Here is a 12,014-nt window from a genome sequence, read left to right on the forward strand (position 1 = left end):
TGTTGAGGGGGATGGGTTCCTTGCACAACTGTATTCAGGATGATGTATCCGTTCTGAGTAAAAATGAAGATGACCAAATGTGGATAAAGAAACGTCTGACATATTTGGATATATATCAAATTAGTGTCATGTCAAATTTAGTGATGTCAAATTTGCAGTCTGTGTCTTGCTGTGACTTACATGCTGGATTTGACGTTTTAATGAAGTATTTCAGTTGAAAGAAAATCAATAAGTTTTAAATAACCGTCAAGCAGATTATGTTAGTACACGTACCTGTTTTTCATTTATATCTGTTATCAGTAAATAATACTCATAAAAACAACTTGAGAATTAACTCCTTTACACAAGTAATAACCTGATGGAGTATACGTATGAATTGTATTCTGGTTCCATAAATCAAAATACATCATGTTTGTAACTTACAATTGTTTCTGGTGTGATCAATCATTTTGTGTCAATTATATACTCTGTTCATTAGGTTGCATTGTACCTTAAAACTGTATTAATTTGTAAAAAGAAATTGCAAACTTGAACAAAAAATTTCCACGCACTTGCATATTTGAGTCACCATTTCGGCAACAGAAAAAGAGAAATGTCCCAAGCCGCTACAATAGAGACGCTGTGATAAGGGAGTCCGACTATACGTGTATTAATGGCAGATTGATCAAGCGTAGAAGAATAAACATGTACGTTTTTGCTACTTGACTGGGGCCACCGTAGCATATAATTCATGAATCAGAATGAAATTTCACTCATACCCCCGCCCTGCGAGCTAATAATCAACCTCAAACACTAAGGGCTAAAATATGAAATTTATGGACGATTTTGGTGGTGGTTCTCCAGAAAAATCAATTGCCACGACTGTCGTGCATGTTTTCTGTACGTATCATGAATACCCATGAAGCGTCGCATGATCACAATAGATTTTCAAAATCACTCCACCCGCGGGTCATCTGCATGTACCTTCATGCAGTGTGCACGAGGGATTGGGTACCAAACCGCTTTCAGACGCACTATTGGTTTCAATATTTGTCTGGTTCAATGTCGTGGAAAGCATGTTCAGTGCACAAGTTAAACACTTCTAGGGCGCTACCCGGACATGTTTGAAATGACATGGTGAAATAGATTTCTGCGACATTATAGGTTCACAACGAAAGCCTGTTATCAGAAGTTCTGATTCAGAACCATGATTATTTATAAGAAACTTCAAGTTGCGAAAGTGAATGACTTATCAGGTTTAAGTCGATTGACAAGCTAGAATACGCATTTTGACCACCGATTTTTTTTTCCTGTTTCAAAATAAGTAAAAAATAAGGCTGAAACATGTCTTAGACTAAACATGACAAAAGTGGGTGTCAAAATTGTTTAAAATTTCGTATGCACCTTTTTTTCCCCTCCCAATAACAATATTCTTCGCAACTTTCATCCTCCATGCCTCGATCGCCTGCCAATGTGACGACCCTACCAAAGGAGTTGGCCTTGACTTGACTGGAGACAAGAATTCTGTCTCAAGCCAAACAAACGAACAGCGACCCTTTGTAATCATTTGCATGCAGCTGATGTCATTGAGTTTCATTCGATCCAAAATGGTTTCAAGAAAAACGGCTACAATTTTAGATTGCAACTTTAGAACCAAACGAGAACAAGACTTTTATAGTCGGATATGCCCATATTTCAGATAATTTGTGACTTTGACTGAACTTCTTATCTTGATTTCCAGGTTGTGTCATGTGACTGCACACCTGGCTGGTCAGGTGACTTCTGTGAGGTGAACTATGACGCCTGCCAAGACAACCCTGCTTCCTTGGAGTGGCGTGTTTTGATGATGACCCACCGTCTTTAAATTTCACCTGTGGATCTTGTCCTGAAGGAACGGAGGGAGGCCGCAAGTCCTGCATTGGTAGGCTCAGGATTTATTGATCTTACTCTGCAAGAACTTCAGCTGTGCATGCTTATATCGACTCTCATAAACTGATCGACCCCCCCCCTCCTTACATGTGGATAACATCACGTGTGCCTCCCCCATGCTGTCTCTCTGCATGTTTCAGCCTCAAAACTAAATTCGAAAGTCTCATTGATGAATGAAGGTTTTTAAAGTCAACTGTTGGATCATGCCCATTGGTTTAGTGAAGTCATCACAAGTCTATCACAAGTGAGAACACAATTCATCTAGTCAAGTCACAAGCTATTCAAATGAACGATGACAAAGACATTCCTTTGTTATTGTTCATTTCCTGATGTGAAGATACTTGTGACCTGTCGCAAGTTCCTCGACTACAACACAGCCTGACTCTCCTTTATCTAACCTTCTTGTACTTTCTTTTTTTCAGACCGACGTAGGTTTGCTCTTACTGTCGTGATCACATTGTTGACTGAGACATACCGGCCAGTGTACATCAATCCATGGTCTTCTGCATTCAGAGCCAAAGCAGCCCTTTATAACGACTGGTAAGTTGCTTTCTTCAATAAGAAAGACAGTCAAGTACACGACAAAGAACCATACTATAAAACAGAATTGCATCGGACTCAGTCACAGAGAGTTGTATTGAATCAATGACTAGTCATCCTGTCTCAAGTGACGTCACAGACTATTCAATTCAGCTATAGGAAAGACATTCCTTTGTCATTGTCCATCCCTACATGTGACTTTGACTTGTGACTGACTCAGTTATAACTCTGGACAAAGTTCACATGATGAATTTGATGATTTATTGTCATTCATGCCATTTCTATCAGGCTGAGTTGCAGTTGGGAGACGACCCAGCAACCGATGATGTGACATCAGCAGACTGTGTTTCCCTCGGACCAGGAGGTGCCATGGCTACCGTGGTGCTACTGTACCCAGCTACACCACCAAGAACTGACGTAGGCCTACAGAGAGTCTTAGACCGTTGACCGATGGTGACGTAATGATACCCACCGACCCCCAAACACTTGAAGTCAATGGTAAGGTTTCAGTTCTATTGATTTACTTCAGGGTGTCACCAAAAAACCCCCTGAACCCTCAAAGGGCCCTTAAAAACCCCTAAAAGCAAGACTTCAATGGACATTGCAACACAATTGAATGCAATGATGCAGGCCCGGCATTCATTTGACCTATTGTGGTAGAATCATGTTAGAATTGCGTAAGAATCAACGCAGCTTGTGAAATATTGTCCGATTACTCGATACGTAAATGGACACAGAACGCGCAAAATCTGAGACAAACAAAACTTAGTGTACAAAAACTCCCTAAGGTTGTCTAAGGGCAAGGGCGGATCCAGGGGGGGGGGCCAAAGGGGGCCATGGCCCCCCCCAAAACGAAATCAATTTTTTTTTTTATGTGACATCGCAATAACGGCAGGCAATGAGTACACCACCATCTTTTCCTCAAACCAAAAAACAGTGGTTAAAGTGGTCAGAAATTGCCTCGGATCGCACCACAGAACATCTAGAATCCAAAATTTTTTCGGGGCCCTTAAGCGGGCCCCGAACCCCACGCCGTAATTTTTTTGACCCACTTTTTGACATCGCAATAAAGGCAGGCAATGAGTACACCACCATCTTTTCCTTAAAAAAAAACTTTGGTTAAAGTGGTCAGAAATTGCCTCAGATCGCACCACAGAGCATCTAGAATCCAAAAATTTTTCGGGGCCCTTAAGCGGGCCCCGAACCCCACGCTGTAATTTTTTTGACCCACTTTTTGGGGGACCAAAATTTTTTTTGGCCCCCCCAAAATTGTGTTCTGGATCCGCCCTTGTCTAAGGGGCATGCTAACTTGCAAATGGGCATAGGTCAATTGTTTGTTGCAATGCCCATTGAAAATCTCGCTGAGTGCAGCATTTAGTTTTGGGGTTTCAGGAGCTTCAGCGCTTGTGCTCTCGTTATTTCTTACACAGTGTTCCCAAGTGAGGTATCGAATCTAACCGGAAATTTTTTGTGACAAAAAAAAAAATTCTTTTTTTTTCAGATTGTTTGTTCACCAAGAAATGTCCAAACAAGGATGATCATAAAAACTGCTTAGTTTCTTTTCGTGCTAAGTGTAAATGAGCCCTACTACCCTGCTAAGCCAGTTTGAAATATGATTGAATGTGGTCATTAAATTCATTGTAAGTTTAACCAGCAACAGCCGTGAAAAGTCTTTGTTTGAATGTTGGATGTATTTGATCTTCTGATATTTAGAGTGATAAAAGAAATCTACTCCTGTCCCATCCGTTGTAAAGTTTATCTGCTCATCTTAACCACTGATATGTGTTGTTTTCATAATTTAGTTGTGGGACTTCATTCGCCGGTGAACGCTGCGAAACAGTCATTCCAGTCCCCGCTGAAGTTCCAACAGCGACAACAACAGAGTCACCAGGTGAAAATATAAACATCTCAGGCTGCGTCCCATAGGGCTGGCAGTCACCCAGGCGACAATAAGTGCATATGGCTGCTTGGGGGGGGGGGGGTGTTCTACTTGGCCTCCGTAAATCAATAGGGGGGGGGAGGGGACTCAGCTTGTTTTAATAGGGGGGCTGTTAAAATCTGACCATCGTCAACAGTACATAGTGTGCAAATATGACACCCAAACCTAGCTGGCTCTGTCTGTATTACAAGTATAATTTTTGGGGGGTGTCAGAGAGTAGGAGGAAGGGTTCACATATTTTTTTATGTGTTTCTGTGAAAAAAATTCAAAGTCAGAGCTGGGGGAGGGGGGGGGGGGGTTTGACCCCCAAAACCCTGTGGCTGCCATCACAAGTCCATCATGACAAGTCCTCCAGTCCCAGTTTAAAGGGCTCATGAAGTGAATATTTCTTAGGAACATATTTTGCGCTACTTTCTAATCCTCTAAAGTGTATGAAAACTAATTGAAATTCCTTTTTGGTTAATTTTGTACTTCTTTAAGCTTTAAACATTTTCCATGCTTTTCCGGACAACTGAGGGCGCTGTTGTGATGTCATTTCAGGGAGACACTGTTCATATTAGGTGTTTTTCTGTTATAATAGTGAACCCAAAACAATGCTCATTGAAAACATTTGTGAGAAAAGTTTGGTCATTGGCTTACTGCCCTGAACTGACACAACAATGAATCACTAATGAAAAGAAAGTTTACGACAGCAAAATATCCCAAATTTTGGCAACTATTTTTGCATAAACTAATTGCAAGATTGAGGTTTTTGCCTGATATGACATCACACTTTTGCTCATGAATATGGAATGTCTTTATTAGCATAAAACCCCAAAATATCCTTGAAAATGGCAATTGATATTCGAAAATAAGGTTAAAGGGACACATAGGTGCATTTTCAAGGATTGCATAAAAAAATTACATTTCATGGGCCCTTAAGTCACGTTTCTTGGTAATGTGTCGCCCCTGTGACTTGTGACTGACTTGTGATAGGTCCAACTCGTGAGATACAGTCTGGACACTCATCTACTCTCAGGAAAAATATTGCATGAATTTTCTTCTTTTTTTGTTGTCAGGGTTTGTCAAGCAGGCATGATTTCTTCAGACCGTACATCGTGACCGGAGGGATTTTACCAAAATTTTGTCGGGCTGTTGAAATGTAAGTATAGGGAGCCCTCTCTTGACTGATGCAACAATTTTAAAGTAAAAGTTTTGACTCATCAGGTTTTTAAATGTAAAGTTTAGGGTGCTCTCTGTTGAGTTGAATTTTTGTTTTTAATTTAAAGAGCGCCCTCTGTTGACTCCTTTCTTTTTAAAGTGTTTGTTTTTGTTTATTTGTTTATACTTCCTTAAATTCAGTTGTTGATTGGTTTTATACAAACAAAGATCTCAAGAACTTCCAATCTTTGTTTCTCTGAGAAAGGAAATATATGGAACTTCTTTTATCCCATGGGTTTATGCAGATGTTTATGAACAAAAGGGCAATCAATGAAAGGGACATTTCATCCAACTATAATAATATCGCCTTTTTAACATTCGGACACGAGGCCTCGCGGTTGGCCCGTCTGACTATTTGAGAGGTCACAAACGGTCAAAATGTTTGTATCTCCCCTCCTGGAATACTGTGTACAAACCAATGGGGGTCTTGACCAATATTGACCCAAGTAACAAGGCTCACAATGCATGTTTTCATAGGAGGGAACAACGACTGTTTTCAAATCAGGTTTTGCCCTTCACCGACGTTTTTTTAACACTGTATACTCAGTGTGTTACCTCCCGAGTGAAAGTTGGAAAAAATCACTCGGGTGGGACTCGAACCCACGACCTCCTGCTTTCTAGTGCAGATGTCTTACTACTCGACCACCGAGCTAACGGGATCGGTTGGCTGGTTCGAATTTGATGTACATAGCAGCGGGTACCGCATTAACTATTATAAGATGGAATTTTGCGTCAGGGTGATATAAATCAAATCAGGTTTTGCCCTTCACCGACGTTTTTTAAACACTGTATACTCAGTGTGTTACCTCCCGAGTGAAAGTTGGAAAAAATCACTCCGGTGGGAATCGAACCCACGACCTCCTGCTTTCTAGTGCAGATATCTTATAACGACTGTTTTGTGTACTGATATTTGTGCCCCACGCTGAGTTTCAGACGGCACGGGGCCTATAACTACATGAAACAGTCGTTGATTAACAAATGATTAAGTGCGACTTGTTTTTCTTCAATAGTGACGTCACACACGCACTCGATGATCGATATATCTGTCATGTCAGTGAAATGGACTGCACAACTCGGCGGATACATTTTATTGTGAGCGGTAAGTTCAGACTATTTTGCCCTTTTTTTTTTAATTACCAGTTGTTAGGAACAATTTAAGGGGTCTTATGGAATGTCATGAATGTGTGGATCTATCCAGGGTTACTGTCTTTCTCATGTGTATTCTCTTTACCATTTTTTTTTTTTGGGGGGGGGGGCCTTTAATGCCAAATTGGTGGAGCGTTTAGTACGGAGCACGGAGGGTACCGTAGTTCAACGTTCCACTCAGTAAAGCTAGCTTGGACCCTACTAATATTGCAGACCATGTCCGAATGTTAAAAATGTGATAAGATGGGTTCAAGTTACTCGGACTAGAGGCTCAGTCTGTCTGTGAGCCTTTTTCGGGGGTCAATACACTATGGCTTTAGGAAATGCACTTTGACCGACGAAATTCCTTTGTTTGGAATTCCACTTTTTGAAACACAATTCCACCCAAAACGTTGACATGGTTGATCCATATCAATGAAATATTTTAGGACAATTTACATTTGGATCATGGAACAATTTTTTTGGTGGATCTGAGTTTTTACTCACCAGCTTCGCGTCTCCGTTCCAACGAATGCACATGTCATTATCAAGTGTGTGTTTACATACGTTGCCTTGAGGAGCATTTTTATGTGCTGCTCTTGGATAAAATGCTTTGAATAGGGCCTTGACTTGATTGATTAAAAACTACTGTTAATTTACTTAAAGTTATCAGCCGTTATTCAAAACAAATAATGATAACATTCCAGGGGTGCCAAAACTAAGCTTCACTTCAGGGGCAGAGTCTCTGTTATTTCTTTGTACGCATAGTTCTTTAACATGGGGCGTTCGGTCCATTTGCCGCCGTTTGGTGGTGCTATACCACATACATGGGTGTTGCCAATATTTAGTAAAGACTGCCCTTTTCCATTCAAAGGCCTTTTTTTTTTACCAGCACTCCCCCCCCCCGAATATTTGTAAAGAGTGCCCTTCTTTTGTTAACAAGTGCCCTTTTTGTCTGAAGAATTCATGCCCTTTTTAATTTTAGAAACAAAGCCGCACCCTTTAAAGGGAAGGTACATCATTGGCTTTTGCTGTAATTTTCAGAAATGAACTATTGGAGGGCTTAGTATAAGAGATCAAATATTGTTACACTGACATGTTTGAAGTTTTGTGTTCGAAAATACTGGAAAAACCAAGAAAAACAAAAAAGTTCAAGTAGTCTGGTCCCTGACTCCACTAAGAATAAAATGGACCAATTTATCAGTCCTTCTGATTTGAGGCATGCGATCACACCCCCACGCCATCGCACGCCTAAAAGCTTCCTGAGAAGTGTGAATAATTGCACGCCTGAATTTCCCTGGACCACAAAATCACACACCTAGAAAATTACACACCTAGAAAAACCACACGCCTAGAAAAATCCAGGTGTACAATCAGAAGGACTGATTTATAGATGCCGGAAAATTGTAAGGTGAGGGAACCAGTGTATAGCTGGCCTGCACCCGTTCATGAACATGTAACCAATAGCAAACAAAATTTGGACTGGAAAAAAATGGTAAATTTGGAGCAGTGGTTGAAAAATAGTTTTTCCAACGGTGGTCGGCTGACCATCGTTGGAAATGTATACAAAAATACCATTTTCTTGAAAATGACATCACACCATGTGCCATTATTTTACAGGATGCTTTAGACTGCCATTAACCAACATCCTAGTAAGGTATTTTGTAAAAACTTAATTTTTTCAATGTTTGCAAATGTTGTATATTCCCTTTAAAAAGGGCACGACAAGAAATTAAATAAAAACACCCGCAACGGCTGAATTTGAGCATGTATCGCCCTGAATTAAAGCACCATAAAATTGTCCATTTAGTGTGTGTTGGTTTAACTGTAATAATCGTCGGTTTTAAACAGCGCCCCTATCGAGAAATGGTAATGGCCTCCCAATATAAATGACCTTGCTAAGCCCTCGACTATACCACAGACATTATGATAAACGCAACGGACATGCCTGAGGATCTGGAAGCAGTCAGAGCTCTGGGCTGGGAGCAAATGTTGAAAGATGATTTAGTTTGGTAGGCCTGCTTTTCTCTTGCAACAAAGCCTATTTGTAACAATTTGATCTGTTTTCTAAGACTCTCTTCTATAGACAGTGTTTCATGCTAAGTGAAAAGTTGGATGAGAAGTGTTTCAAATATTTATATAGTGCCAGTTTTAGGATATACCGGTAGGGCTACTCCCAAATAATTATTCCAGCATTGTTCATACTTCATTCATAGTTTTTCATGTCGCCGATAGTAAAATATCACCAACTAAATATTCAATCTACCATTGCCGTGTTGCATGTTGTATTATACCAAGCTATGTACTAGGCATATACACTGTACCAGTTGACTAAAGGCTCAAAGGTGAATGAATTTGCATTGAATGGATGCAGAGCTAAGAATAAAACGTGTAAACACTTGAAATCGCATCATTTGATAAGGAAAGTCACCCACTGACTCGTCAACTTTGTACATCTTTACATCACGGCAGACCATAGTTCTTTAACATGGGGTTTTAGATCCGTTTGCCGCCGTTTGGTGGTGCTGTACCACAGACATAGGTGCTGCCAGCGGGTTGGGGTGGTAAGGAGGAGGGGGGGGGGTTGTCCCCCCCCCCAATATTTAGTAAAGACTTCCCTTTTCCATTCAAATGCCTTTTTTACAAGCACTTCCCCCCCCCCCCCGAATTTTTGTAAATAGTGCACTTCTTTTGTTAACAAGTGCCCTTTTTGTCTGAAGAAATTCATGCCCTTTTTAATTTTAGAAACAAAGCTGCACCCTTTAAAAAGGGCACGACACAAAATTAAATAAAAACACCTGCAACGGCCGATGTAGTGGCTGTTTTTGTTTTTAATTCAATTCCCGCATGTATCGCCCTGAAATAAAGCACTATAAAATTGTCCGTTTAGTGTGTGTTGGTATAATTGTCATAATCGTCGGTTTTGAATAGCGCCCCTATCGACAAATGGTACCAGCCCCCCCCCCCCCAACACTATTTGATTTTACGGAGGCCAAGTATCCGAAGAAAAAAGGGTTTACATTTCAACACGGATGTGCAAGTGATCTTTTCAAGAAATGTGTACACTGCCTCCCAATATCAATGACCTTGCTACGCCCTCAACTATACCACAGACATTATTATAAACGCAACGGACGCGCCTGAGGATCTGGAAGCAGTCAGAGCTCTGGGCTGGGAGCAAATGTTGAAAGATGATTTAGTTTGGTAGGCCTGCTTTTCTCTTGCAACAAAGCCTATTTGTAACAATTTGATCTGTTTTCTAAGATTTGTTTCTACAGTACAGTGTTTCATGCTCTGTCAAAAGTTGGATGAGAAGTGTTTCAAATATTTAAATATAGTGCCAGTTTTAGGATGTAGGCCTACTTCCAACAGAGTTGTAACGAGTCACTGATTTTTGTGACTCGAGTCGAGTCGAGTCATTTTAAAGAAATGACTCGAGTCGAGTCGAGTCATTAGGTCAACAAGGTCGAGTCGAGTCGAGTCGAGTCACAGAGTGTGGTCGAGTCGAGTCGAGTCGAGTCAAGTATTTAGCTCGAGTCAATTCAAGTCACAAATATTTGAACACTTAATTACAATAAAAAGCAACAAACACAAGAGAGAAAGAATACAAGGCACCAGTCTATTACGGAAATCCAAAGACATAAAGTATGCTGTATGGTACCCAACCAACAGTTTCCATTGCTAGCTCACGTCACAGATAAGAAGATGTGAAACTTCGGTCTTATAACTGGTTTGGCTTCAGGTCTAGATTTTGTTGTTCGCTGATCGCTGACAACGTTAAAACCTAATTGCATTATACAAAACTGTTTCTGATTATTTAAAGGTGGGCCCGTCCGTATCCATTTTTGTGTGTGAAATCGGGACATGAATTTAGCCAGCGTTCCACCAAGAACTTCAAAATCGCCCGAAACCAATGATGAAACCACGGATTAAGAAATGCGTTTTAAGTCTGGTTCCGGGTTAAGCACTACATGCTATAGAACCACAAGGTGGGAGTCCGCGACACGGTGTATGTTTGTTGTTTCATTATGGAGGAAGGAAACAGACTGCCGCTGTATATAAACGTACATTATTCGCGAACATTAACGTGACGTGAACAAAAACTGGCAACGCGAACGGCGCAGCGTAAGTCATTGCAAATATTTTTCGCAAGTAAGTTTTGCTTTTATTTTGGGACTCGAGTCTTATTAGCCTTCCTCGAGTCGAGTCGAGTCATTCTGATGAGGGACTCGAGTCGAGTCGAGTCATTTGCTCGCAGTGACTCGAGTCGAGTCGAGTCATTTACCCGTCGGGACTCGAGTCGAGTCGAGTCGCCAAAAAATGTGACTCGAGTCGGACTCGAGTCGAGTCATTGACTCGAGTCATTACAACTCTGACTTCCAACTAATTATTCCAGCGTTTCATTCATAGTTTTTCATGTTGCCGATAGTAAAATATCACCAACTAAATATTCAATCTACCATTGCCGTGTTGCATGTTGTATTATACCAAGCTATGTACTAGGCATATACAGTCGAGTCCCATTAATACAAACTCGTTCGGACCTAGCCAAATTGTTTGTTATATCAGAATTTTGTATTAAGAGGAACATCAGTCTCATTCATTGTGCGCATAAATGCACAGTCGGGACTAAGGCTTTGTTTGTTATAACTAGAATTTTGTATTAACGGAGTTTGTACTAACGAGATTCAACTGTACACGTACGTACCAGTTGACTAAAGGCTCAAAGGTGAATGAATTTGCATTGAATGGATGCTGAGCTAAGAATAACACTTGTAAACACTTGAAATCTGGTCATTCGATAAGGAAAGTCACCCACTGACTCGTCAACTTTGTACATCTTTGCAGCACGGCAGACCCAATGTGGACTTTAGAACTAGTCGGGAAAACCCAAGTGTATTTTGTGTATATAGGCCTACGCTAGGACAAATGAAGCTTTTATATATATCGATGCGCGACTTTTGCCCGGATTTAAAACAAACAGCATTTAATTTTTTTTCTATTAAGGTAAGATATACTATACTTTGATTATTATATTCACAGGTTTAGGACTAGTTAAAAATTTTGAATGTGCATCTTTTGTTTCATTTGGTGCAAACTGCTTACAAGTGCATGACAGAATGTTGCTTTTCATTAAATTAAAAAGTTTGAGTTGATCTATATAAGGAAATTGATCCGGGTATTAATTTGCATAAATGTAGTTCCGTCAAGTGGTCATGAGATCGGTGGGCGTAGCAGCTGCAGTGCGTCAGTGCCATCTTGGATGTCTGTGAATCAACCCGCTCTGAACTAAACTGTAAGT

At 40.6% G+C, this 12,014-nt stretch overlaps 1 protein-coding gene across 6 annotated transcripts in view; it reads left to right on the top strand.

The window, feature by feature from the left end:
* Positions 1-12,014, top strand: part of LOC119720094 (NACHT, LRR and PYD domains-containing protein 3-like) — a 57,228-nt gene that overhangs the window by 10,425 nt on the left and 34,789 nt on the right. For 4 of the 6 annotated variants that reach the window (XR_005270054.1, XR_005270055.1, XR_005270056.1 and 1 more), the window contains exon 1: positions 6,602-6,686. The exons of 1 other annotated variant lie outside the window; for it this stretch is intronic. The gene's annotated coding sequence lies outside the window, so the exon portion shown is untranslated. Of the gene's footprint in view, positions 1-6,601; positions 6,687-11,913; positions 12,009-12,014 lie in introns of those variants that run through there. One more of the 6 variants, XM_038189628.1, reaches the window with a different exon arrangement.

This window comes from Patiria miniata, unplaced genomic scaffold (assembly GCF_015706575.1).
Source record: "Patiria miniata isolate m_02_andy unplaced genomic scaffold, ASM1570657v1 HiC_scaffold_9, whole genome shotgun sequence".
NCBI classification, from domain to species: Eukaryota; Metazoa; Echinodermata; class Asteroidea; order Valvatida; family Asterinidae; genus Patiria; species Patiria miniata.